General features: G+C 50.5%; 26 non-coding genes across 26 annotated transcripts; 13 read left to right on the top strand and 13 right to left on the bottom strand.

Moving 5' to 3' along the window:
- Positions 1 to 156: 156 nt before the first annotated feature.
- On the top strand, positions 157 to 229 carry TRNAA-AGC (transfer RNA alanine (anticodon AGC)). Its single transcript has one exon. It is a non-coding gene; the product is annotated as a tRNA-Ala (tRNA).
- A 599-nt stretch (positions 230 to 828) lies between these two features.
- On the bottom strand, positions 829 to 901 carry TRNAR-CCU (transfer RNA arginine (anticodon CCU)). The gene has a single exon. It is a non-coding gene; the product is annotated as a tRNA-Arg (tRNA).
- Positions 902 to 1,595: 694 nt separating this feature from the next.
- TRNAA-AGC (transfer RNA alanine (anticodon AGC)) lies at positions 1,596 to 1,668 on the top strand. The gene has a single exon. It is a non-coding gene; the product is annotated as a tRNA-Ala (tRNA).
- A 590-nt stretch (positions 1,669 to 2,258) lies between these two features.
- On the bottom strand, positions 2,259 to 2,341 carry TRNAR-CCU (transfer RNA arginine (anticodon CCU)). The gene has a single exon. It is a non-coding gene; the product is annotated as a tRNA-Arg (tRNA).
- Positions 2,342 to 3,035: 694 nt separating this feature from the next.
- TRNAA-AGC (transfer RNA alanine (anticodon AGC)) lies at positions 3,036 to 3,108 on the top strand. The gene has a single exon. It is a non-coding gene; the product is annotated as a tRNA-Ala (tRNA).
- Positions 3,109 to 3,708: 600 nt separating this feature from the next.
- On the bottom strand, positions 3,709 to 3,781 carry TRNAR-CCU (transfer RNA arginine (anticodon CCU)). Its single transcript has one exon. It is a non-coding gene; the product is annotated as a tRNA-Arg (tRNA).
- Positions 3,782 to 5,145: 1,364 nt separating this feature from the next.
- TRNAR-CCU (transfer RNA arginine (anticodon CCU)) lies at positions 5,146 to 5,218 on the bottom strand. Its single transcript has one exon. It is a non-coding gene; the product is annotated as a tRNA-Arg (tRNA).
- Positions 5,219 to 5,912: 694 nt separating this feature from the next.
- TRNAA-AGC (transfer RNA alanine (anticodon AGC)) lies at positions 5,913 to 5,985 on the top strand. Its single transcript has one exon. It is a non-coding gene; the product is annotated as a tRNA-Ala (tRNA).
- A 599-nt stretch (positions 5,986 to 6,584) lies between these two features.
- Positions 6,585 to 6,657, bottom strand: TRNAR-CCU (transfer RNA arginine (anticodon CCU)). Its single transcript has one exon. It is a non-coding gene; the product is annotated as a tRNA-Arg (tRNA).
- A 694-nt stretch (positions 6,658 to 7,351) lies between these two features.
- Positions 7,352 to 7,424, top strand: TRNAA-AGC (transfer RNA alanine (anticodon AGC)). The gene has a single exon. It is a non-coding gene; the product is annotated as a tRNA-Ala (tRNA).
- Positions 7,425 to 8,024: 600 nt separating this feature from the next.
- TRNAR-CCU (transfer RNA arginine (anticodon CCU)) lies at positions 8,025 to 8,097 on the bottom strand. Its single transcript has one exon. It is a non-coding gene; the product is annotated as a tRNA-Arg (tRNA).
- Positions 8,098 to 8,791: 694 nt separating this feature from the next.
- On the top strand, positions 8,792 to 8,864 carry TRNAA-AGC (transfer RNA alanine (anticodon AGC)). The gene has a single exon. It is a non-coding gene; the product is annotated as a tRNA-Ala (tRNA).
- Positions 8,865 to 9,463: 599 nt separating this feature from the next.
- TRNAR-CCU (transfer RNA arginine (anticodon CCU)) lies at positions 9,464 to 9,536 on the bottom strand. The gene has a single exon. It is a non-coding gene; the product is annotated as a tRNA-Arg (tRNA).
- Positions 9,537 to 10,230: 694 nt separating this feature from the next.
- TRNAA-AGC (transfer RNA alanine (anticodon AGC)) lies at positions 10,231 to 10,303 on the top strand. The gene has a single exon. It is a non-coding gene; the product is annotated as a tRNA-Ala (tRNA).
- Positions 10,304 to 10,903: 600 nt separating this feature from the next.
- On the bottom strand, positions 10,904 to 10,976 carry TRNAR-CCU (transfer RNA arginine (anticodon CCU)). Its single transcript has one exon. It is a non-coding gene; the product is annotated as a tRNA-Arg (tRNA).
- A 694-nt stretch (positions 10,977 to 11,670) lies between these two features.
- TRNAA-AGC (transfer RNA alanine (anticodon AGC)) lies at positions 11,671 to 11,743 on the top strand. Its single transcript has one exon. It is a non-coding gene; the product is annotated as a tRNA-Ala (tRNA).
- Positions 11,744 to 12,343: 600 nt separating this feature from the next.
- TRNAR-CCU (transfer RNA arginine (anticodon CCU)) lies at positions 12,344 to 12,416 on the bottom strand. The gene has a single exon. It is a non-coding gene; the product is annotated as a tRNA-Arg (tRNA).
- A 694-nt stretch (positions 12,417 to 13,110) lies between these two features.
- Positions 13,111 to 13,183, top strand: TRNAA-AGC (transfer RNA alanine (anticodon AGC)). The gene has a single exon. It is a non-coding gene; the product is annotated as a tRNA-Ala (tRNA).
- Positions 13,184 to 14,362: 1,179 nt separating this feature from the next.
- TRNAR-CCU (transfer RNA arginine (anticodon CCU)) lies at positions 14,363 to 14,435 on the bottom strand. The gene has a single exon. It is a non-coding gene; the product is annotated as a tRNA-Arg (tRNA).
- A 694-nt stretch (positions 14,436 to 15,129) lies between these two features.
- Positions 15,130 to 15,202, top strand: TRNAA-AGC (transfer RNA alanine (anticodon AGC)). The gene has a single exon. It is a non-coding gene; the product is annotated as a tRNA-Ala (tRNA).
- A 1,179-nt stretch (positions 15,203 to 16,381) lies between these two features.
- TRNAR-CCU (transfer RNA arginine (anticodon CCU)) lies at positions 16,382 to 16,454 on the bottom strand. Its single transcript has one exon. It is a non-coding gene; the product is annotated as a tRNA-Arg (tRNA).
- A 694-nt stretch (positions 16,455 to 17,148) lies between these two features.
- TRNAA-AGC (transfer RNA alanine (anticodon AGC)) lies at positions 17,149 to 17,221 on the top strand. Its single transcript has one exon. It is a non-coding gene; the product is annotated as a tRNA-Ala (tRNA).
- A 600-nt stretch (positions 17,222 to 17,821) lies between these two features.
- On the bottom strand, positions 17,822 to 17,894 carry TRNAR-CCU (transfer RNA arginine (anticodon CCU)). The gene has a single exon. It is a non-coding gene; the product is annotated as a tRNA-Arg (tRNA).
- Positions 17,895 to 18,588: 694 nt separating this feature from the next.
- Positions 18,589 to 18,661, top strand: TRNAA-AGC (transfer RNA alanine (anticodon AGC)). The gene has a single exon. It is a non-coding gene; the product is annotated as a tRNA-Ala (tRNA).
- Positions 18,662 to 19,840: 1,179 nt separating this feature from the next.
- Positions 19,841 to 19,913, bottom strand: TRNAR-CCU (transfer RNA arginine (anticodon CCU)). Its single transcript has one exon. It is a non-coding gene; the product is annotated as a tRNA-Arg (tRNA).
- A 694-nt stretch (positions 19,914 to 20,607) lies between these two features.
- Positions 20,608 to 20,680, top strand: TRNAA-AGC (transfer RNA alanine (anticodon AGC)). The gene has a single exon. It is a non-coding gene; the product is annotated as a tRNA-Ala (tRNA).
- The last annotated feature ends 820 nt before the right edge of the window (positions 20,681 to 21,500 follow it).

Raw genomic sequence — 21,500 nt, 5'->3', positions numbered from 1 at the left:
ATTTTGTTTTGGGCAAAGGGGTGAGATTGTGATTTCCCCTGCCGCAGATGAAGAGAAAGGGCTTTATGCACTACAGGTCCCTGGACAGCCAAGCAAGTGTGAGCCGGAGACTGTGCTTCAGCTCTGAAGCAGTGTATCGAGAGCCTTCGAGGAGGAGGGGAATTAGCTCAGATGGTAGAGCGCTCGCTTAGCATGCGAGAGGTAGCGGGATCGATGCCCGCATTCTCCAGCAAGACGCTTTTTCTTCATTTTCACTATTTTATTCAAAACTCGCCAATCATCGCAAATAAAGTCATGTGCTCGCTTCTGTTTTTTTTACTATCATCCTAAAAGTCTTCCGTCCACTTTCTGCTATCCCAAAGAGTCACCCGCGCGAGGGCCGGCAACAGGCGTGATACTGTGCAACAGGCGCATTGCATGGCATTGGTGACATATTCAGGAAATTCCACTTTGATGCCACCCAGGGCTGTTAACCTTTTATTTCATTTCAATACGATGCTTCGAATAATTGGTTCAAAGTGCGCAGCCTTTGCTCTTTTATTTCGTTTTCATCGGAGCAGGTCGGAGCTGGCAGAAGAGTGAGCCCTGTCTGCAGGAGCTCTGATTCCAGAAAGCATATTTTCCCTGTCTTTCTTACCACTCATCTGTGTCTCTTCGCTGACATGAGGGGTTGCTACACTCTGCAGTCTCCCGCATTTAAAGTCTGCTACCAGCAGAGCACGTTCTGGACTTCACAGCGCCCAGCAAAGTACTAGCCTGCGCCCTCCCCCTACTACCGCAAAAACCTTTTGCATGCTTTGGCAGAAGTGTGAACAAAATGCCACGAACCACCCCAGATGGGACTCGAACCCACAATCCCTGGCTTAGGAGGCCAGTGCCTTATCCATTAGGCCACTGGGGCAACTCGACAGAGAAGGGGAAAGTTCTTTCTTTTCCTCTTCTCTCACTGGAGTCACGGGTACTGGCCCACTGAAAAGGGCAAGTTGGCTCACGTCCAAAGCTGCAGTGTCCCAGCACACGCGGGCAAAAGGCACCTGCTTGCACTCGGCTGGACACTTCCGCTTTATGGGACACACGATGGAAAGTGGACTCAATTCCCAGACCTAACTCTTACCTGTTTGGTATTCTGACGCTCGATTGTAAAATATGGCCAGCTGGTAAAAATGACAAAGGGCACTCCAGCGCTGGTCCTTTGGCTGCAGGCGGCGTGTCAGCGGCCTAAAACAGCAAGAAATAGCGAGAGAAATAAAGTGAGAAGCAAGCACCTTTTCAATTGGGCTCTCGGGTCTATGGGACTGGCGTGCAGCCTCTTGATCACAAGCGCAGGTCCAGCGTGAAAGGGCGTGGGAGTGGAGTCACTCTGCTATTAATACCTGGTTGGCCAATCCTCATTGCAATGGATGGCCATCTGCAGCTTTACTTGTAGCTCCACTGAAGGTATTTTGTTTTGGGCAAAGGGGTGAGATTGTGATTTCCCCTGCGGCAGATGAAGAGAAAGGGCTTTATGCACTACAGGTCCCTGGACAGCCAAGCAAGTGTGAGCCGGAGACTGTGCTTCAGCTCTGAAGCAGTGTATCGAGAGCCTTCGAGGAGGAGGGGAATTAGCTCAGATGGTAGAGCGCTCGCTTAGCATGCGAGAGGTAGCGGGATCGATGCCCGCATTCTCCAGCAAGACGCTTTTTCTTCATTTTCACTATTTTATTCAAAACTCGCCAATCGTCGCAAATAAAGTCATGTGCTCGCTTCTGTTTTTTTTACTATCATCCTAAAAGTCTTCCGTCCACTTTCTGCTATCCCAAAGAGTCATCCGCGCGAGGGCCGGCAACAGGCGTGATACTGTGCAACAGGCGCATTGCATGGCATTGGTGACATATTCAGGAAATTCCACTTTGATGCCACCCAGGGCTGTTAACCTTTTATTTCATTTCAATACGATGCTTCGAATAATTGGTTCAAAGTGCGCAGCCTTTGCTCTTTTATTTCGTTTTCATCGGAGCAGGTCGGAGCTGGCAGAAGAGTGAGCCCTGTCTGCAGGAGCTCTGATTCCAGAAAGCATATTTTCCCTGTCTTTCTTACCACTCATCTGTGTCTCTTCGCTGACATGAGGCGTTGCTACACTCTGCAGTCTCCCGGCATTTAAAGTCTGCTACCAGCAGAGCACGTTCTGGACTTCACAGCGCCCAGCAAAGTACTAGCCTGCGCCCACCCCCTACTACCGCAAAAACCTTTTGCATGCTTTGGCAGAAGTGTGAACAAAATGCCACGAACCAACCCAGATGGGACTCGAACCCACAATCCCTGGCTTAGGAGGCCAGTGCCTTATCCATTAGGCCACTGGGGCAACTCGACAGAGAAGGGGAAAGTTCTTTCTTTTCCTCTTCTCTCACTGGAGTCACGGGTACTGGCCCACTGAAAAGGGCAAGTTGGCTCACGTCCAAAGCTGCAGTGTCCCAGCACACGCGGGCAAGAGGCACCTGCTTGCACTCGGCTGGACACTTCCGCTTTATGGGACACACGATGGAAAGTGGACTCAATTCCCAGACCTAACTCTTACCTGTTTGGTATTCTGACGCTCGATTGTAAAATATGGCCAGCTGGTAAAAATGACAAAGGGCACTCCAGCGCTGGTCCTTTGGCTGCAGGCGGCGTGTCAGCGGCCTAAAACAGCAAGAAATAGCGAGAGAAATAAAGTGAGAAGCAAGCACCTTTTCAATTGGGCTCTCGGGTCTATGGGACTGGCGTGCAGCCTCTTGATCACAAGCGCAGGTCCAGCGTGAAAGGGCGTGGCAGTGGAGTCACTCTGCTATTAATACCTGGTTGGCCAATCCTCGTTGCAATGGATGGCCATCTGCAGCTTTACTTGTAGCTCCACTGAAGGTATTTTGTTTTGGGCAAAGGGGTGAGATTGTGATTTCCTCTGCGGCAGATGAAGAGAAAGGGCTTTATGCACTACAGGTCCCTGGACAGCCAAGCAAGTGTGAGCCGGAGACTGTGCTTCAGCTCTGAAGCAGTGTATCGAGAGCCTTCGAGGAGGAGGGGAATTAGCTCAGATGGTAGAGCGCTCGCTTAGCATGCGAGAAGTAGCGGGATCGATGCCCGCATTCTCCAGCAAGACGCTTTTTCTTCATTTTCACTATTTTATTCAAAACTCGCCAATCGTCGCAAATAAAGTCATGTGCTCGCTTCTGTTTTTTTTACTATCATCCTAAAAGTCTTCCGTCCACTTTCTGCTATCCCAAAGAGTCATCCGCGCGAGGGCCGGAAACAGGCGTGATACTGTGCAACAGGCGCATTGCATGGCATTGGTGACATATTCAGGAAATTCCACTTTGATGCCACCCAGGGCTGTTAACCTTTTATTTCATTTCAATACGATGCTTCGAATAATTGGTTCAAAGTGCGCAGCCTTTGCTCTTTTATTTCGTTTTCATCGGAGCAGGTCGGAGCTGGCAGAAGAGTGAGCCCTGTCTGCAGGAGCTCTGATTCCAGAAAGCATATTTTCCCTGTCTTTCTTACCACTCATCTGTGTCTCTTCGCTGACATGAGGCGTTGCTACACTCTGCAGTCTCCCGGCATTTAAAGTCTGCTACCAGCAGAGCACGTTCTGGACTTCACAGCGCCCAGCAAAGTACTAGCCTGCGCCCACCCCCTACTACCGCAAAAACCTTTTGCATGCTTTGGCAGAAGTGTGAACAAAATGCCACGAACCACCCCAGATGGGACTCGAACCCACAATCCCTGGCTTAGGAGGCCCGTGCCTTATCCATTAGGCCACTGGGGCCACTCGACAGAGAAGGGGAAAGTTCTTTCTTTTCCTCTTCTCTCACTGGAGTCACGGGTACTGGCCCACTGAAAAGGGCAAGTTGGCTCACGTCCAAAGCTGCAGTGTCCCAGCACACGCGTGCAAAAGGCACCTGCTTGCACTCGGCTGGACACTTCCGCTTTATGGGACACACGATGGAAAGTGGACTCAATTCCCAGACCTAACTCTTACCTGTTTGGTATTCTGACGCTCGATTGTAAAATATGGCCAGCTGGTAAAAATGACAAAGGGCACTCCAGCGCTGGTCCTTTGGCTGCAGGCGGCGTGTCAGCGGCCTAAAACAGCAAGAAATAGCGAGAGAAATAAAGTGAGAAGCAAGCACCTTTTCAATTGGGCTCTCGGGTCTATGGGACTGGCGTGCAGCCTCTTGATCACAAGCGCAGGTCCAGCGTGAAAGGGCGTGGCAGTGGAGTCACTCTGCTATTAATACCTGGTTGGCCAATCCTCGTTGCAATGGATGGCCATCTGCAGCTTTACTTGTAGCTCCACTGAAGGTATTTTGTTTTGGGCAAAGGGGTGAGATTGTGATTTCCTCTGCGGCAGATGAAGAGAAAGGGCTTTATGCACTACAGGTCCCTGGACAGCCAAGCAAGTGTGAGCCGGAGACTGTGCTTCAGCTCTGAAGCAGTGTATCGAGAGCCTTCGAGGAGGAGGGGAATTAGCTCAGATGGTAGAGCGCTCTAGCATGCGAGAGGTAGCGGGATCGATGCCCGCATTCTCCAGCAAGACGCTTTTACTTCATTTTCACTATTTTATTCAAAACTCGCCAATCGTCGCAAATAAAGTCATGTGCTCGCTTCTGTTTTTTTTACTATCATCCTAAAAGTCTTCCGTCCACTTTCTGCTATCCCAAAGAGTCATCCGCGCGAGGGCCGGCAACAGGCGTGATACTGTGCAACAGGCGCATTGCATGGCATTGGTGACATATTCAGGAAATTCCACTTTGATGCCACCCAGGGCTGTTAACCTTTTATTTCATTTCAATACGATGCTTCGAATAATTGGTTCAAAGTGCGCAGCCTTTGCTCTTTTATTTCGTTTTCATCGGAGCAGGTCGGAGCTGGCAGAAGAGTGAGCCCTGTCTGCAGGAGCTCTGATTCCAGAAAGCATATTTTCCCTGTCTTTCTTACCACTCATCTGTGTCTCTTCGCTGACATGAGGCGTTGCTACACTCTGCAGTCTCCCGGCATTTAAAGTCTGCTACCAGCAGAGCACGTTCTGGACTTCACAGCGCCCAGCAAAGTACTAGCCTGCGCCCACCCCCTACTACCGCAAAAACCTTTTGCATGCTTTGGCAGAAGTGTGAACAAAATGCCACGAACCACCCCAGATGGGACTCGAACCCACAATCCCTGGCTTAGGAGGCCAGTGCCTTATCCATTAGGCCACTGGGGCCACTCGACAGAGAAGGGGAAAGTTCTTTCTTTTCCTCTTCTCTCACTGGAGTCACGGGTACTGGCCCACTGAAAAGGGCAAGTTGGCTCACGTCCAAAGCTGCAGTGTCCCAGCACACGCGGGCAAAAGGCACCTGCTTGCACTCGGCTGGACACTTCCGCTTTATGGGACACACGATGGAAAGTGGACTCAATTCCCAGACCTAACTCTTACCTGTTTGGTATTCTGACGCTCGATTGTAAAATATGGCAAGCTGGTAAAAATGACAAAGGGCACTCCAGCGCTGGTCCTTTGGCTGCAGGCGGCGTGTCAGCGGCCTAAAACAGCAAGAAATAGCGAGAGAAATAAAGTGAGAAGCAAGCACCTTTTCAATTGGGCTCTCGGGTCTATGGGACTGGCGTGCAGCCTCTTGATCACAAGCGCAGGTCCAGCGTGAAAGGGCGTGGCAGTGGAGTCACTCTGCTATTAATACCTGGTTGGCCAATCCTCGTTGCAATGGATGGCCATCTGCAGCTTTACTTGTAGCTCCACTGAAGGTATTTTGTTTTGGGCAAAGGGGTGAGATTGTGATTTCCTCTGCGGCAGATGAAGAGAAAGGGCTTTATGCACTACAGGTCCCTGGACAGCCAAGCAAGTGTGAGCCGGAGACTGTGCTTCAGCTCTGAAGCAGTGTATCGAGAGCCTTCGAGGAGGAGGGGAATTAGCTCAGATGGTAGAGCGCTCGCTTAGCATGCGAGAGGTAGCGGGATCGATGCCCGCATTCTCCAGCAAGACGCTTTTTCTTCATTTTCACTATTTTATTCAAAACTCGCCAATCGTCGCAAATAAAGTCATGTGCTCGCTTCTGTTTTTTTTACTATCATCCTAAAAGTCTTCCGTCCACTTTCTGCTATCCCAAAGAGTCACCCGCGCGAGGGCCGGCAACAGGCGTGATACTGTGCAACAGGCGCATTGCATGGCATTGGTGACATATTCAGGAAATTCCACTTTGATGCCACCCAGGGCTGTTAACCTTTTATTTCATTTCAATACGATGCTTCGAATAATTGGTTCAAAGTGCGCAGCCTTTGCTCTTTTATTTCGTTTTCATCGGAGCAGGTCGGAGCTGGCAGAAGAGTGAGCCCTGTCTGCAGGAGCTCTGATTCCAGAAAGCATATTTTCCCTGTCTTTCTTACCACTCATCTGTGTCTCTTCGCTGACATGAGGGGTTGCTACACTCTGCAGTCTCCCGCATTTAAAGTCTGCTACCAGCAGAGCACGTTCTGGACTTCACAGCGCCCAGCAAAGTACTAGCCTGCGCCCACCCCCTACTACCGCAAAAACCTTTTGCATGCTTTGGCAGAAGTGTGAACAAAATGCCACGAACCACCCCAGATGGGACTCGAACCCACAATCCCTGGCTTAGGAGGCCAGTGCCTTATCCATTAGGCCACTGGGGCAACTCGACAGAGAAAGGGAAAGTTCTTTCTTTTCCTCTTCTCTCACTGGAGTCACGGGTACTGGCCCACTGAAAAGGGCAAGTTGGCTCACGTCCAAAGCTGCAGTGTCCCAGCACACGCGGGCAAAAGGCACCTGCTTGCACTCGGCTGGACACTTCCGCTTTATGGGACACACGATGGAAAGTGGACTCAATTCCCAGACCTAACTCTTACCTGTTTGGTATTCTGACGCTCGATTGTAAAATATGGCCAGCTGGTAAAAATGACAAAGGGCACTCCAGCGCTGGTCCTTTGGCTGCAGGCGGCGTGTCAGCGGCCTAAAACAGCAAGAAATAGCGAGAGAAATAAAGTGAGAAGCAAGCACCTTTTCAATTGGGCTCTCGGGTCTATGGGACTGGCGTGCAGCCTCTTGATCACAAGCGCAGGTCCAGCGTGAAAGGGCGTGGCAGTGGAGTCACTCTGCTATTAATACCTGGTTGGCCAATCCTCGTTGCAATGGATGGCCATCTGCAGCTTTACTTGTAGCTCCACTGAAGGTATTTTGTTTTGGGCAAAGGGGTGAGATTGTGAATTCCTCTGCGGCAGATGAAGAGAAAGGGCTTTATGCACTACAGGTCCCTGGACAGCCAAGCAAGTGTGAGCCGGAGACTGTGCTTCAGCTCTGAAGCAGTGTATCGAGAGCCTTCGAGGAGGAGGGGAATTAGCTCAGATGGTAGAGCGCTCGCTTAGCATGCGAGAGGTAGCGGGATCGATGCCCGCATTCTCCAGCAAGATGCTTTTACTTCATTTTCACTATTTTATTCAAAACTCGCCAATCGTCGCAAATAAAGTCATGTGCTCGCTTCTGTTTTTTTTACTATCATCCTAAAAGTCTTCCGTCCACTTTCTGCTATCCCAAAGAGTCATCCGCGCGAGGGCCGGCAACAGGCGTGATACTGTGCAACAGGCGCATTGCATGGCATTGGTGACATATTCAGGAAATTCCACTTTGATGCCACCCAGGGCTGTTAACCTTTTATTTCATTTCAATACGATGCTTCGAATAATTGGTTCAAAGTGCGCAGCCTTTGCTCTTTTATTTCGTTTTCATCGGAGCAGGTCGGAGCTGGCAGAAGAGTGAGCCCTGTCTGCAGGAGCTCTGATTCCAGAAAGCATATTTTCCCTGTCTTTCTTACCACTCATCTGTGTCTCTTCGCTGACATGAGGCGTTGCTACACTCTGCAGTCTCCCGGCATTTAAAGTCTGCTACCAGCAGAGCACGTTCTGGACTTCACAGCGCCCAGCAAAGTACTAGCCTGCGCCCACCCCCTACTACCGCAAAAACCTTTTGCATGCTTTGGCAGAAGTGTGAACAAAATGCCACGAACCACCCCAGATGGGACTCGAACCCACAATCCCTGGCTTAGGAGGCCAGTGCCTTATCCATTAGGCCACTGGGGCCACTCGACAGAGAAGGGGAAAGTTCTTTCTTTTCCTCTTCTCTCACTGGAGTCACGGGTACTGGCCCACTGAAAAGGGCAAGTTGGCTCACGTCCAAAGCTGCAGTGTCCCAGCACACGCGGGCAAAAGGCACCTGCTTGCACTCGGCTGGACACTTCCGCTTTATGGGACACACGATGGAAAGTGGACTCAATTCCCAGACCTAACTCTTACCTGTTTGGTATTCTGACGCTCGATTGTAAAATATGGCCAGCTGGTAAAAATGACAAAGGGCACTCCAGCGCTGGTCCTTTGGCTGCAGGCGGCGTGTCAGCGGCCTAAAACAGCAAGAAATAGCGAGAGAAATAAAGTGAGAAGCAAGCACCTTTTCAATTGGGCTCTCGGGTCTATGGGACTGGCGTGCAGCCTCTTGATCACAAGCGCAGGTCCAGCGTGAAAGGGCGTGGCAGTGGAGTCACTCTGCTATTAATACCTGGTTGGCCAATCCTCGTTGCAATGGATGGCCATCTGCAGCTTTACTTGTAGCTCCACTGAAGGTATTTTGTTTTGGGCAAAGGGGTGAGATTGTGATTTCCTCTGCGGCAGATGAAGAGAAAGGGCTTTATGCACTACAGGTCCCTGGACAGCCAAGCAAGTGTGAGCCGGAGACTGTGCTTCAGCTCTGAAGCAGTGTATCGAGAACCTTCGAGGAGGAGGGGAATTAGCTCAGATGGTAGAGCGCTCGCTTAGCATGCGAGAGGTAGCGGGATCGATGCCCGCATTCTCCAGCAAGACGCTTTTTCTTCATTTTCACTATTTTATTCAAAACTCGCCAATCGTCGCAAATAAAGTCATGTGCTCGCTTCTGTTTTTTTTACTATCATCCTAAAAGTCTTCCGTCCACTTTCTGCTATCCCAAAGAGTCACCCGCGCGAGGGCCGGCAACAGGCGTGATACTGTGCAACAGGCGCATTGCATGGCATTGGTGACATATTCAGGAAATTCCACTTTGATGCCACCCAGGGCTGTTAACCTTTTATTTCATTTCAATACGATGCTTCGAATAATTGGTTCAAAGTGCGCAGCCTTTGCTCTTTTATTTCGTTTTCATCGGAGCAGGTCGGAGCTGGCAGAAGAGTGAGCCCTGTCTGCAGGAGCTCTGATTCCAGAAAGCATATTTTCCCTGTCTTTCTTACCACTCATCTGTGTCTCTTCGCTGACATGAGGGGTTGCTACACTCTGCAGTCTCCCGCATTTAAAGTCTGCTACCAGCAGAGCACGTTCTGGACTTCACAGCGCCCAGCAAAGTACTAGCCTGCGCCCACCCCCTACTACCGCAAAAACCTTTTGCATGCTTTGGCAGAAGTGTGAACAAAATGCCACGAACCACCCCAGATGGGACTCGAACCCACAATCCCTGGCTTAGGAGGCCAGTGCCTTATCCATTAGGCCACTGGGGCAACTCGACAGAGAAAGGGAAAGTTCTTTCTTTTCCTCTTCTCTCACTGGAGTCACGGGTACTGGCCCACTGAAAAGGGCAAGTTGGCTCACGTCCAAAGCTGCAGTGTCCCAGCACACGCGGGCAAAAGGCACCTGCTTGCACTCGGCTGGACACTTCCGCTTTATGGGACACACGATGGAAAGTGGACTCAATTCCCAGACCTAACTCTTACCTGTTTGGTATTCTGACGCTCGATTGTAAAATATGGCCAGCTGGTAAAAATGACAAAGGGCACTCCAGCGCTGGTCCTTTGGCTGCAGGCGGCGTGTCAGCGGCCTAAAACAGCAAGAAATAGCGAGAGAAATAAAGTGAGAAGCAAGCACCTTTTCAATTGGGCTCTCGGGTCTATGGGACTGGCGTGCAGCCTCTTGATCACAAGCGCAGGTCCAGCGTGAAAGGGCGTGGCAGTGGAGTCACTCTGCTATTAATACCTGGTTGGCCAATCCTCGTTGCAATGGATGGCCATCTGCAGCTTTACTTGTAGCTCCACTGAAGGTATTTTGTTTTGGGCAAAGGGGTGAGATTGTGAATTCCTCTGCGGCAGATGAAGAGAAAGGGCTTTATGCACTACAGGTCCCTGGACAGCCAAGCAAGTGTGAGCCGGAGACTGTGCTTCAGCTCTGAAGCAGTGTATCGAAAGCCTTCGAGGAGGAGGGGAATTAGCTCAGATGGTAGAGCGCTCGCTTAGCATGCGAGAGGTAGCGGGATCGATGCCCGCATTCTCCAGCAAGACGCTTTTTCTTCATTTTCACTATTTTATTCAAAACTCGCCAATCGTCGCAAATAAAGTCATGTGCTCGCTTCTGTTTTTTTTACTATCATCCTAAAAGTCTTCCGTCCACTTTCTGCTATCCCAAAGAGTCATCCGCGCGAGGGCCGGCAACAGGCGTGATACTGTGCAACAGGCGCATTGCATGGCATTGGTGACATATTCAGGAAATTCCACTTTGATGCCACCCAGGGCTGTTAACCTTTTATTTCATTTCAATACGATGCTTCGAATAATTGGTTCAAAGTGCGCAGCCTTTGCTCTTTTATTTCGTTTTCATCGGAGCAGGTCGGAGCTGGCAGAAGAGTGAGCCCTGTCTGCAGGAGCTCTGATTCCAGAAAGCATATTTTCCCTGTCTTTCTTACCACTCATCTGTGTCTCTTCGCTGACATGAGGGGTTGCTACACTCTGCAGTCTCCCGGCATTTAAAGTCTGCTACCAGCAGAGCACGTTCTGGACTTCACAGCGCCCAGCAAAGTACTAGCCTGCGCCCACCCCCTACTACCGCAAAAACCTTTTGCATGCTTTGGCAGAAGTGTGAACAAAATGCCACGAACCACCCCAGATGGGACTCGAACCCACAATCCCTGGCTTAGGAGGCCAGTGCCTTATCCATTAGGCCACTGGGGCCACTCGACAGAGAAGGGGAAAGTTCTTTCTTTTCCTCTTCTCTCACTGGAGTCACGGGTACTGGCCCACTGAAAAGGGCAAGTTGGCTCACGTCCAAAGCTGCAGTGTCCCAGCACACGCGGGCAAAAGGCACCTGCTTGCACTCGGCTGGACACTTCCGCTTTATGGGACACACGATGGAAAGTGGACTCAATTCCCAGACCTAACTCTTACCTGTTTGGTATTCTGACGCTCGATTGTAAAATATGGCCAGCTGGTAAAAATGACAAAGGGCACTCCAGCGCTGGTCCTTTGGCTGCAGGCGGCGTGTCAGCGGCCTAAAACAGCAAGAAATAGCGAGAGAAATAAAGTGAGAAGCAAGCACCTTTTCAATTGGGCTCTCGGGTCTATGGGACTGGCGTGCAGCCTCTTGATCACAAGCGCAGGTCCAGCGTGAAAGGGCGTGGCAGTGGAGTCACTCTGCTATTAATACCTGGTTGGCCAATCCTCGTTGCAATGGATGGCCATCTGCAGCTTTACTTGTAGCTCCACTGAAGGTATTTTGTTTTGGGCAAAGGGGTGAGATTGTGATTTCCTCTGCGGCAGATGAAGAGAAAGGGCTTTATGCACTACAGGTCCCTGGACAGCCAAGCAAGTGTGAGCCGGAGACTGTGCTTCAGCTCTGAAGCAGTGTATCGAGAGCCTTCGAGGAGGAGGGGAATTAGCTCAGATGGTAGAGCGCTCGCTTAGCATGCGAGAGGTAGCGGGATCGATGCCCGCATTCTCCAGCAAGACGCTTTTACTTCATTTTCACTATTTTATTCAAAACTCGCCAATCGTCGCAAATAAAGTCATGTGCTCGCTTCTGTTTTTTTTACTATCATCCTAAAAGTCTTCCGTCCACTTTCTGCTATCCCAAAGAGTCATCCGCGCGAGGGCCGGCAACAGGCGTGATACTGTGCAACAGGCGCATTGCATGGCATTGGTGACATATTCAGGAAATTCCACTTTGATGCCACCCAGGGCTGTTAACCTTTTATTTCATTTCAATACGATGCTTCGAATAATTGGTTCAAAGTGCGCAGCCTTTGCTCTTTTATTTCGTTTTCATCGGAGCAGGTCGGAGCTGGCAGAAGAGTGAGCCCTGTCTGCAGGAGCTCTGATTCCAGAAAGCATATTTTCCCTGTCTTTCTTACCACTCATCTGTGTCTCTTCGCTGACATGAGGCGTTGCTACACTCTGCAGTCTCCCGGCATTTAAAGTCTGCTACCAGCAGAGCACGTTCTGGACTTCACAGCGCCCAGCAAAGTACTAGCCTGCGCCCACCCCCTACTACCGCAAAAACCTTTTGCATGCTTTGGCAGAAGTGTGAACAAAATGCCACGAACCACCCCAGATGGGACTCGAACCCACAATCCCTGGCTTAGGAGGCCAGTGCCTTATCCATTAGGCCACTGGGGCCACTCGACAGAGAAGGGGAAAGTTCTTTCTTTTCCTCTTCTCTCACTGGAGTCACGGGTACTGGCCCACTGAAAAGGGCAAGTTGGCTCACGTCCAAAGCTGCAGTGTCCCAGCACACGCGGGCAAAAGGCACCTGCTTGCACTCGGCTGGACACTTCCGCTTTATGGGACACACGATGGAAAGTGGACTCAATTCCCAGACCTAACTCTTACCTGTTTGGTATTCTGACGCTCGATTGTAAAATATGGCCAGCTGGTAAAAATGACAAAGGGCACTCCAGCGCTGGTCCTTTGGCTGCAGGCGGCGTGTCAGCGGCCTAAAACAGCAAGAAATAGCGAGAGAAATAAAGTGAGAAGCAAGCACCTTTTCAATTGGGCTCTCGGGTCTATGGGACTGGCGTGCAGCCTCTTGATCACAAGCGCAGGTCCAGCGTGAAAGGGCGTGGCAGTGGAGTCACTCTGCTATTAATACCTGGTTGGCCAATCCTCGTTGCAATGGATGGCCATCTGCAGCTTTACTTGTAGCTCCACTGAAGGTATTTTGTTTTGGGCAAAGGGGTGAGATTGTGATTTCCTCTGCGGCAGATGAAGAGAAAGGGCTTTATGCACTACAGGTCCCTGGACAGCCAAGCAAGTGTGAGCCGGAGACTGTGCTTCAGCTCTGAAGCAGTGTATCGAGAGCCTTCGAGGAGGAGGGGAATTAGCTCAGATGGTAGAGCGCTCGCTTAGCATGCGAGAGGTAGCGGGATCGATGCCCGCATTCTCCAGCAAGACGCTTTTTCTTCATTTTCACTATTTTATTCAAAACTCGCCAATCGTCGCAAATAAAGTCATGTGCTCGCTTCTGTTTTTTTTACTATCATCCTAAAAGTCTTCCGTCCACTTTCTGCTATCCCAAAGAGTCATCCGCGCGAGGGCCGGCAACAGGCGTGATACTGTGCAACAGGCGCATTGCATGGCATTGGTGACATATTCAGGAAATTCCACTTTGATGCCACCCAGGGCTGTTAACCTTTTATTTCATTTCAATACGATGCTTCGAATAATTGGTTCAAAGTGCGCAGCCTTTGCTCTTTTATTTCGTTTTCATCGGAGCAGGTCGGAGCTGGCAGAAGAGTGAGCCCTGTCTGCAGGAGCTCTGATTCCAGAAAGCATATTTTCCCTGTCTTTCTTACCACTCATCTGTGTCTCTTCGCTGACATGAGGCGTTGCTACACTCTGCAGTCTCCCGGCATTTAAAGTCTGCTACCAGCAGAGCACGTTCTGGACTTCACAGCGCCCAGCAAAGTACTAGCCTGCGCCCACCCCCTACTACCGCAAAAACCTTTTGCATGCTTTGGCAGAAGTGTGAACAAAATGCCACGAACCACCCCAGATGGGACTCGAACCCACAATCCCTGGCTTAGGAGGCCAGTGCCTTATCCTGTTTTTTTTACTATCATCCTAAAAGTCTTCCGTCCACTTTCTGCTATCCCAAAGAGTCATCCGCGCGAGGGCCGGCAACAGGCGTGATACTGTGCAACAGGCGCATTGCATGGCATTGGTGACATATTCAGGAAATTCCACTTTGATGCCACCCAGGGCTGTTAACCTTTTATTTCATTTCAATACGATGCTTCGAATAATTGGTTCAAAGTGCGCAGCCTTTGCTCTTTTATTTCGTTTTCATCGGAGCAGGTCGGAGCTGGCAGAAGAGTGAGCCCTGTCTGCAGGAGCTCTGATTCCAGAAAGCATATTTTCCCTGTCTTTCTTACCACTCATCTGTGTCTCTTCGCTGACATGAGGCGTTGCTACACTCTGCAGTCTCCCGGCATTTAAAGTCTGCTACCAGCAGAGCACGTTCTGGACTTCACAGCGCCCAGCAAAGTACTAGCCTGCGCCCACCCCCTACTACCGCAAAAACCTTTTGCATGCTTTGGCAGAAGTGTGAACAAAATGCCACGAACCACCCCAGATGGGACTCGAACCCACAATCCCTGGCTTAGGAGGCCAGTGCCTTATCCATTAGGCCACTGGGGCCACTCGACAGAGAAGGGGAAAGTTCTTTCTTTTCCTCTTCTCTCACTGGAGTCACGGGTACTGGCCCACTGAAAAGGGCAAGTTGGCTCACGTCCAAAGCTGCAGTGTCCCAGCACACGCGGGCAAAAGGCACCTGCTTGCACTCGGCTGGACACTTCCGCTTTATGGGACACACGATGGAAAGTGGACTCAATTCCCAGACCTAACTCTTACCTGTTTGGTATTCTGACGCTCGATTGTAAAATATGGCCAGCTGGTAAAAATGACAAAGGGCACTCCAGCGCTGGTCCTTTGGCTGCAGGCGGCGTGTCAGCGGCCTAAAACAGCAAGAAATAGCGAGAGAAATAAAGTGAGAAGCAAGCACCTTTTCAATTGGGCTCTCGGGTCTATGGGACTGGCGTGCAGCCTCTTGATCACAAGCGCAGGTCCAGCGTGAAAGGGCGTGGCAGTGGAGTCACTCTGCTATTAATACCTGGTTGGCCAATCCTCGTTGCAATGGATGGCCATCTGCAGCTTTACTTGTAGCTCCACTGAAGGTATTTTGTTTTGGGCAAAGGGGTGAGATTGTGATTTCCTCTGCCGCAGATGAAGAGAAAGGGCTTTATGCACTACAGGTCCCTGGACAGCCAAGCAAGTGTGAGCCGGAGATTGTGCTTCAGCTCTGAAGCAGTGTATCGAGAGCCTTCGAGGAGGAGGGGAATTAGCTCAGATGGTAGAGCGCTCGCTTAGCATGCGAGAGGTAGCGGGATCGATGCCCGCATTCTCCAGCAAGACGCTTTTTCTTCATTTTCACTATTTTATTCAAAACTCGCCAATCGTCGCAAATAAAGTCATGTGCTCGCTTCTGTTTTTTTTACTATCATCCTAAAAGTCTTCCGTCCACTTTCTGCTATCCCAAAGAGTCACCCGCGCGAGGGCCGGCAACAGGCGTGATACTGTGCAACAGGCGCATTCCATGGCATTGGTGACATATTCAGGAAATTCCACTTTGATGCCACCCAGGGCTGTTAACCTTTTATTTCATTTCAATACGATGCTTCGAATAATTGGTTCAAAGTGCGCAGCCTTTGCTCTTTTATTTCGTTTTCATCGGAGCAGGTCGGAGCTGGCAGAAGAGTGAGCCCTGTCTGCAGGAGCTCTGATTCCAGAAAGCATATTTTCCCTGTCTTTCTTACCACTCATCTGTGTCTCTTCGCTGACATGAGGCGTTGCTACACTCTGCAGTCTCCCGGCATTTAAAGTCTGCTACCAGCAGAGCACGTTCTGGACTTCACAGCGCCCAGCAAAGTACTAGCCTGCGCCCACCCCCTACTACCTCAAAAACCTTTTGCATGCTTTGGCAGAAGTGTGAACAAAATGCCACGAACCACCCCAGATGGGACTCGAACCCACAATCCCTGGCTTAGGAGGCCAGTGCCTTATCCTGTTTTTTTTACTATCATCCTAAAAGTCTTCCGTCCACTTTCTGCTATCCCAAAGAGTCATCCGCGCGAGGGCCGGCAACAGGCGTGATACTGTGCAACAGGCGCATTGCATGGCATTGGTGACATATTCAGGAAATTCCACTTTGATGCCACCCAGGGCTGTTAACCTTTTATTTCATTTCAATACGATGCTTCGAATAATTGGTTCAAAGTGCGCAGCCTTTGCTCTTTTATTTCGTTTTCATCGGAGCAGGTCGGAGCTGGCAGAAGAGTGAGCCCTGTCTGCAGGAGCTCTGATTCCAGAAAGCATATTTTCCCTGTCTTTCTTACCACTCATCTGTGTCTCTTCGCTGACATGAGGGGTTGCTACACTCTGCAGTCTCCCGGCATTTAAAGTCTGCTACCAGCAGAGCACGTTCTGGACTTCACAGCGCCCAGCAAAGTACTAGCCTGCGCCCACCCCCTACTACCGCAAAAACCTTTTGCATGCTTTGGCAGAAGTGTGAACAAAATGCCACGAACCACCCCAGATGGGACTCGAACCCACAATCCCTGGCTTAGGAGGCCAGTGCCTTATCCATTAGGCCACTGGGGCCACTCGACAGAGAAGGGGAAAGTTCTTTCTTTTCCTCTTCTCTCACTGGAGTCACGGGTACTGGCCCACTGAAAAGGGCAAGTTGGCTCACGTCCAAAGCTGCAGTGTCCCAGCACACGCGGGCAAAAGGCACCTGCTTGCACTCGGCTGGACACTTCCGCTTTATGGGACACACGATGGAAAGTGGACTCAATTCCCAGACCTAACTCTTACCTGTTTGGTATTCTGACGCTCGATTGTAAAATATGGCCAGCTGGTAAAAATGACAAAGGGCACTCCAGCGCTGGTCCTTTGGCTGCAGGCGGCGTGTCAGCGGCCTAAAACAGCAAGAAATAGCGAGAGAAATAAAGTGAGAAGCAAGCACCTTTTCAATTGGGCTCTCGGGTCTATGGGACTGGCGTGCAGCCTCTTGATCACAAGCGCAGGTCCAGCGTGAAAGGGCGTGGCAGTGGAGTCACTCTGCTATTAATACCTGGTTGGCCAATCCTCGTTGCAATGGATGGCCATCTGCAGCTTTACTTGTAGCTCCACTGAAGGTATTTTGTTTTGGGCAAAGGGGTGAGATTGTGATTTCCTCTGCGGCAGATGAAGAGAAAGGGCTTTATGCACTACAGGTCCCTGGACAGCCAAGCAAGTGTGAGCCGGAGACTGTGCTTCAGCTCTGAAGCAGTGTATCGAGAGCCTTCGAGGAGGAGGGGAATTAGCTCAGATGGTAGAGCGCTCGCTTAGCATGCGAGAGGTAGCGGGATCGATGCCCGCATTCTCCAGCAAGACGCTTTTACTTCATTTTCACTATTTTATTCAAAACTCGCCAATCGTCGCAAATAAAGTCATGTGCTCGCTTCTGTTTTTTTTACTATCATCCTAAAAGTCTTCCGTCCACTTTCTGCTATCCCAAAGAGTCATCCGCGCGAGGGCCGGCAACAGGCGTGATACTGTGCAACAGGCGCATTGCATGGCATTGGTGACATATTCAGGAAATTCCACTTTGATGCCACCCAGGGCTGTTAACCTTTTATTTCATTTCAATACGATGCTTCGAATAATTGGTTCAAAGTGCGCAGCCTTTGCTCTTTTATTTCGTTTTCATCGGAGCAGGTCGGAGCTGGCAGAAGAGTGAGCCCTGTCTGCAGGAGCTCTGATTCCAGAAAGCATATTTTCCCTGTCTTTCTTACCACTCATCTGTGTCTCTTCGCTGACATGAGGCGTTGCTACACTCTGCAGTCTCCCGGCATTTAAAGTCTGCTACCAGCAGAGCACGTTCTGGACTTCACAGCGCCCAGCAAAGTACTAGCCTGCGCCCACCCCCTACTACCGCAAAAACCTTTTGCATGCTTTGGCAGAAGTGTGAACAAAATGCCACGAACCACCCCAGATGGGACTCGAACCCACAATCCCTGGCTTAGGAGGCCAGTGCCTTATCCATTAGGCCACTGGGGCCACTCGACAGAGAAGGGGAAAGTTCTTTCTTTTCCTCTTCTCTCACTGGAGTCACGGGTACTGGCCCACTGAAAAGGGCAAGTTGGCTCACGTCCAAAGCTGCAGTGTCCCAGCACACGCGGGCAAAAGGCACCTGCTTGCACTCGGCTGGACACTTCCGCTTTATGGGACACACGATGGAAAGTGGACTCAATTCCCAGACCTAACTCTTACCTGTTTGGTATTCTGACGCTCGATTGTAAAATATGGCCAGCTGGTAAAAATGACAAAGGGCACTCCAGCGCTGGTCCTTTGGCTGCAGGCGGCGTGTCAGCGGCCTAAAACAGCAAGAAATAGCGAGAGAAATAAAGTGAGAAGCAAGCACCTTTTCAATTGGGCTCTCGGGTCTATGGGACTGGCGTGCAGCCTCTTGATCACAAGCGCAGGTCCAGCGTGAAAGGGCGTGGCAGTGGAGTCACTCTGCTATTAATACCTGGTTGGCCAATCCTCGTTGCAATGGATGGCCATCTGCAGCTTTACTTGTAGCTCCACTGAAGGTATTTTGTTTTGGGCAAAGGGGTGAGATTGTGATTTCCTCTGCGGCAGATGAAGAGAAAGGGCTTTATGCACTACAGGTCCCTGGACAGCCAAGCAAGTGTGAGCCGGAGACTGTGCTTCAGCTCTGAAGCAGTGTATCGAGAGCCTTCGAGGAGGAGGGGAATTAGCTCAGATGGTAGAGCGCTCGCTTAGCATGCGAGAGGTAGCGGGATCGATGCCCGCATTCTCCAGCAAGACGCTTTTTCTTCATTTTCACTATTTTATTCAAAACTCGCCAATCGTCGCAAATAAAGTCATGTGCTCGCTTCTGTTTTTTTTACTATCATCCTAAAAGTCTTCCGTCCACTTTCTGCTATCCCAAAGAGTCATCCGCGCGAGGGCCGGCAACAGGCGTGATACTGTGCAACAGGCGCATTGCATGGCATTGGTGACATATTCAGGAAATTCCACTTTGATGCCACCCAGGGCTGTTAACCTTTTATTTCATTTCAATACGATGCTTCGAATAATTGGTTCAAAGTGCGCAGCCTTTGCTCTTTTATTTCGTTTTCATCGGAGCAGGTCGGAGCTGGCAGAAGAGTGAGCCCTGTCTGCAGGAGCTCTGATTCCAGAAAGCATATTTTCCCTGTCTTTCTTACCACTCATCTGTGTCTCTTCGCTGACATGAGGCGTTGCTACACTCTGCAGTCTCCCGGCATTTAAAGTCTGCTACCAGCAGAGCACGTTCTGGACTTCACAGCGCCCAGCAAAGTACTAGCCTGCGCCCACCCCCTACTACCGCAAAAACCTTTTGCATGCTTTGGCAGAAGTGTGAACAAAATGCCACGAACCACCCCAGATGGGACTCGAACCCACAATCCCTGGCTTAGGAGGCCAGTGCCTTATCCTGTTTTTTTTACTATCATCCTAAAAGTCTTCCGTCCACTTTCTGCTATCCCAAAGAGTCATCCGCGCGAGGGCCGGCAACAGGCGTGATACTGTGCAACAGGCGCATTGCATGGCATTGGTGACATATTCAGGAAATTCCACTTTGATGCCACCCAGGGCTGTTAACCTTTTATTTCATTTCAATACGATGCTTCGAATAATTGGTTCAAAGTGCGCAGCCTTTGCTCTTTTATTTCGTTTTCATCGGAGCAGGTCGGAGCTGGCAGAAGAGTGAGCCCTGTCTGCAGGAGCTCTGATTCCAGAAAGCATATTTTCCCTGTCTTTCTTACCACTCATCTGTGTCTCTTCGCTGACATGAGGCGTTGCTACACTCTGCAGTCTCCCGGCATTTAAAGTCTGCTACCAGCAGAGCACGTTCTGGACTTCACAGCGCCCAGCAAAGTACTAGCCTGCGCCCACCCCCTACTACCGCAAAAACCTTTTGCATGCTTTGGCAGAAGTGTGAACAAAATGCCACGAACCACCCCAGATGGGACTCGAACCCACAATCCCTGGCTTAGGAGGCCAGTGCCTTATCCATTAGGCCACTGGGGCCACTCGACAGAGAAGGGGAAAGTTCTTTCTTTTCCTCTTCTCTCACTGGAGTCACGGGTACTGGCCCACTGAAAAGGGCAAGTTGGCTCACGTCCAAAGCTGCAGTGTCCCAGCACACGCGGGCAAAAGGCACCTGCTTGCACTCGGCTGGACACTTCCGCTTTATGGGACACACGATGGAAAGTGGACTCAATTCCCAGACCTAACTCTTACCTGTTTGGTATTCTGACGCTCGATTGTAAAATATGGCCAGCTGGTAAAAATGACAAAGGGCACTCCAGCGCTGGTCCTTTGGCTGCAGGCGGCGTGTCAGCGGCCTAAAACAGCAAGAAATAGCGAGAGAAATAAAGTGAGAAGCAAGCACCTTTTCAATTGGGCTCTCGGGTCTATGGGACTGGCGTGCAGCCTCTTGATCACAAGCGCAGGTCCAGCGTGAAAGGGCGTGGCAGTGGAGTCACTCTGCTATTAATACCTGGTTGGCCAATCCTCGTTGCAATGGATGGCCATCTGCAGCTTTACTTGTAGCTCCACTGAAGGTATTTTGTTTTGGGCAAAGGGGTGAGATTGTGATTTCCTCTGCCGCAGATGAAGAGAAAGGGCTTTATGCACTACAGGTCCCTGGACAGCCAAGCAAGTGTGAGCCGGAGATTGTGCTTCAGCTCTGAAGCAGTGTATCGAGAGCCTTCGAGGAGGAGGGGAATTAGCTCAGATGGTAGAGCGCTCGCTTAGCATGCGAGAGGTAGCGGGATCGATGCCCGCATTCTCCAGCAAGACGCTTTTTCTTCATTTTCACTATTTTATTCAAAACTCGCCAATCGTCGCAAATAAAGTCATGTGCTCGCTTCTGTTTTTTTTACTATCATCCTAAAAGTCTTCCGTCCACTTTCTGCTATCCCAAAGAGTCACCCGCGCGAGGGCCGGCAACAGGCGTGATACTGTGCAACAGGCGCATTCCATGGCATTGGTGACATATTCAGGAAATTCCACTTTGATGCCACCCAGGGCTGTTAACCTTTTATTTCATTTCAATACGATGCTTCGAATAATTGGTTCAAAGTGCGCAGCCTTTGCTCTTTTATTTCGTTTTCATCGGAGCAGGTCGGAGCTGGCAGAAGAGTGAGCCCTGTCTGCAGGAGCTCTGATTCCAGAAAGCATATTTTCCCTGTCTTTCTTACCACTCATCTGTGTCTCTTCGCTGACATGAGGCGTTGCTACACTCTGCAGTCTCCCGGCATTTAAAGTCTGCTACCAGCAGAGCACGTTCTGGACTTCACAGCGCCCAGCAAAGTACTAGCCTGCGCCCACCCCCTACTACCTCAAAAACCTTTTGCATGCTTTGGCAGAAGTGTGAACAAAATGCCACGAACCACCCCAGATGGGACTCGAACCCACAATCCCTGGCTTAGGAGGCCAGTGCCTTATCCTGTTTTTTTTACTATCATCCTAAAAGTCTTCCGTCCACTTTCTGCTATCCCAAAGAGTCATCCGCGCGAGGGCCGGCAACAGGCGTGATACTGTGCAACAGGCGCATTGCATGGCATTGGTGACATATTCAGGAAATTCCACTTTGATGCCACCCAGGGCTGT

Source organism: Ambystoma mexicanum, chromosome 5q, assembly GCF_040938575.1.
Source record: "Ambystoma mexicanum isolate Mex_15411 chromosome 5q, UKY_AmexF1_1, whole genome shotgun sequence".
Lineage (NCBI taxonomy): Eukaryota > Metazoa > Chordata > Amphibia > Caudata > Ambystomatidae > Ambystoma > Ambystoma mexicanum.
Note: the sequence above shows the minus strand (reverse complement) of the source record. Positions and strands in the feature narration are given on the sequence as shown.